The sequence below is a fragment of the Pinus tabuliformis genome, chromosome 4_2, assembly GCF_031772625.1.
Source record: "Pinus tabuliformis cultivar Carrire ecotype Pingquan chromosome 4_2, CPIR1, whole genome shotgun sequence".
Taxonomy (NCBI): domain Eukaryota; kingdom Viridiplantae; phylum Streptophyta; class Pinopsida; order Pinales; family Pinaceae; genus Pinus; species Pinus tabuliformis.
The window spans coordinates 469,829,603-469,833,657 of NC_142304.1; positions in this window are offsets into that span (position 1 = coordinate 469,829,603).

Here is a 4,055-nt window from a genome sequence, read left to right on the forward strand (position 1 = left end):
TGATCCATTTTCATATCTAGACATGATAACACATGAGAAGAAAGTGAAAGCTCAACAACGTGAGTTGCGAGAAGAACTAGACACAAAAAACATTATGATCAAATCCCCCACTAAGCAGATTATGCTTTTGTTTTCCTTTAGTTTACTTAATTTTTCCTATTTCAAAAGAAGGGATCATTGTAATACAACCTATGCACATTTTTACTTTAAACTAATTTTTGCTTTTTCTAAGGGACCATCTGGTTTCCCTTCTAGTTGCAGATAACCCCTCTCCAACTCATCTCAGACTAGATTTAACACTTTATAGACGTCACTTCATATAAGCATGCGTCTATATAGTTTACTACAACATATACTCTATGTAAATCAATTTTGCTAATATAAAACTCTACATTTACTTAAAAAAATTTAAATATTTGTTATAATAATAATAATAATATTTTTTATTAATATTAAATTAAATTTAAATAATTTTATTAAATATTGAATTTACATATAAAATGAAATAAAATAAATATATATAATTACATAAATATCAATATTAGTAAAAATACAATTAAATAATTATAAAAATATAAATTCAAATTATATAAATAAAATACAAAAATATGAATTCATATCTTAGAAATCAAATATAATCATTACTTTAGAGTTTTTGGAGAGAGAAAAAAAGAATAAAGAAAATGATATATATATATATATATATATATATATATATATATATAAAATCATCATTTAAATATTATAATCTTATTTCACTTTGTTATTATATATATCACCCATTCACTCATGTTTTCCAACATAAGATGTATTTATATATGGAATTGAGGTACGACGTTTGATTCACTTTTAGTTCCTTTGTGTTTGGCAAGGTTTACAATTGGTTTTTGGAAATTGTCGAAGCTAGTTTCAACTCTTCGAGTAGCCTGGCCATGCTTAAATCTTCAGCACTCAAGATAGTGAAACAACACCCCCTCCAACTTGAATACTTCTTTTCCTGATAGGTCTTTTGGTTTTTCTCCGTATGCAATGTGAGGAGAACAATATCATCTCCCCACTTTTCCATTTATTTTGATTTTCTTGGTATTTTTTCTCCTATAGGGATATCATACTTCTAGCTTCCTTAGGATTCATCACGTCTACCACTCTCTAGTCCCTTCCATGCTTGAGTGTCAAGAAGTTTTTGCACACGCCCCTATTTGTATCCTAAATCCATCTGACTCGACCCCCCATCTCCCTCTCTCAGAATTATCTCTGTTCCCCTCTTCTTTTTTCCTATGCTCTCTCACACCCTCTGGGCTCCAAAGGTTATTATTTTCTTGACCCTTTGTGGTTGGAAATTTGCATCTCCCAACTTTTAGACATGTCGCCTTTGTTGGGCCAGGATGGCAGTTTCATTATTGCTCTAGTTATGTCCCCCCACTATATCCCTACAATGTGGAGCTTTTTTGGCACTTCTTTAGCATCCTCCACTCCTCTCATTGGATTCTGATTTTTCTATCCTCCCAAATCTTGTTCCCATGTCGTGCTAGTGAGCTTGGGTGTACAAAGGGGCTGCTTACTACCAAGAGAGGGCCCATAAGGGTAGTACAAGGATGCATAATCACGTGGAGGAAGAAAACACCAAATATTGACACCTCACCCCAGGTCTTATATAGGAAGAAATCACCCATGTTGAGGGAGAAAGCTCTACTAAAAGGCCTCATCTCTCATACTCGTAAGTTCTTGCAAAGTTTTCAAATTGGCTTCCTGATACTCACCACACTCAGGGTAGGTACAACAAATACATGCAAATAGTCAGACTTGAGTAAGACATGAAATTCTTACTAGGTAGAGTTCTTTTGGATTAGCATGAGCATCGAGAAGACACTCTTCACTCTCTCGAACAATTGCATTGGCATATGAAGGACACAAATTGTAGAATGGAGTGTATAGAGTAGTATCTCTGAATCCTGACCCCATTTGGGGGAATAGCTGAGGATGACAAAGATCCCATCTAAGTTGTTGCTACGACCCAAAATGTAATAACCCCAGTAAATGTAAATGTGTATTTTACTATGGTAAAAGACAATATAGTAGTTGTTGTTATGTGTAAAAGAAACAAAATTGTGATAAACTATATTATTGAATAAATTAAATATTTTCTTGAAATGCTGGCAGCCTCTGGGAGGTGGATTTCAAAGAAAGAAATCAGTTGTAATAACTGATTGGAACTGCCCTCCCAAAGAGGAAAAGTCCTGGATGTAGGGAGGAAGTTCGGTGCTGTTGGGACAGACAGAAGAGGTCTTTTCTAAGGAAAAGAAAAGGAAAATACAGAAAAAAAAAGATTGGTTAAGTCTGGTTGGGACCAGATAACCAGGCACAAGGTGCCGAGATCTTGCTGAGGGCTTGAGGCCTGCAAGATAGCTCGGGGGAGAGAATTCCGTCTGAGAGATGGATCTCATGGTTGGGTGGACGAGCAGACTCGAAGCACAGGTGACTTGCTTGAGCATCTAATGATAACTCCGGTGAACCAGGTGCGGTTTCCAACTTCAGAGTTCTTTATATTAACAAAAGAAAACCTACAGTGTAATCATAGTGGCTAAATAAGTACTGTGTTTTCTGTCCTCAAAACTGTTATATTATTTCTATAACTGTAATCGATGTGGCATTAAAGTTAAGGGTAGGTTATCAGTTGATAGGCCTGACCTGAATATTAGTTATGCGGTGAATGAAATTACAGCAGTGAGACATTGCATGAGCCGCTTAAGAACAGAAAATCATGACTCGAGATAGACAGAAAGTCCGAGGCATCTTAAGTAAAGGAGAAGCCAATATCGGAATAGACAGGTCAAAATATCTTGAACATAAACTAACCATGCATATTATGTGCCCTTAATAACGAGCCTGTAAACCCAGAGCGCGGGTAGAAACCCCGGCTGTAGCCGGATTATAACCTCAAAGACAGGAAAGAGCAGAACATACAACGCTTTATAAGAGAATAGTTGGAACGCGAGAGTAACGTGCTAATCTAGACAGGAAAATATAATCCATAGCTGTATGAAACAGACAGAGCTATTCCGTAAACGATTGTAAGCAGGGTTTATCAAACCCCAGAATTTGTTAATAAGATAACAAAGAAATTAGTTTGCAGAAAACTAAACTCGGGACATGCGTATATTCAAATAGCTGTGAAATAAGAAAGCAACATGGTATTGTCTGCATTTCTAACCGAGAGCATTCATAGTAAATGCTAGTGAAAATGATAGATGCATGAATATAACAGAGCAAATGCATAAATATATATACCAAACGAATGAGTTGAAACCACAGTATAATCTAGAAAAGTCCAGAAGACGCATGATCATATCAGAATGAAGTGTTGAAAACATAATATATTTTAAATGAATTTATGAATCCTGTCGCTGTTGAAAACACACAGCGTAGCCATAGACAAATGCAGAACCGATGATGACAAGCAATCGACCCTAATAACAAACAGTCATACATAAATTAACATTGCTATGAACATATATATATAAATCAAAATGCAAAGCTGAAGTCGCTAGAGGGCTCGAGCAGAGCAATCTGTTCATGTAATTTTTTTTAACAATATAATACCAGGTAGAGTTCCTCTGAAAGGAAGAAAAAAATGCATATACATTGAAATGGGGGTAGCTTAAAGCAAAAGCAACCGGGTTCCGTTAACCCTGACCTAAGCACACGGCCAGTGCTGATGCTGAAGACCATATATCGGATACACAGACCCGAACCCGATATGCCGCTAGGGCCGTATAAAATAAAACTAATTTATGAAATATATAACATCAAATACATGAGTTCAGCTGGAACAATAACTTAGCAGGTGAACCTCTGAGTCGAACCAGTCACTAACATAAAGGTGAGCTATGAGGGTCCTCTTCGGAGAATACCTCAGTTTGCCAGAAGTAAATGACTCGCGTATCCACGGCGGACTGTGACAAGAACAAAAGAATAGCTCAGAATCGAGAAAACGCTGGGCTCACGCATGCAGCAGGATGGCAAACATCAGAGCACCACTTACCTGTAGCCGCCGT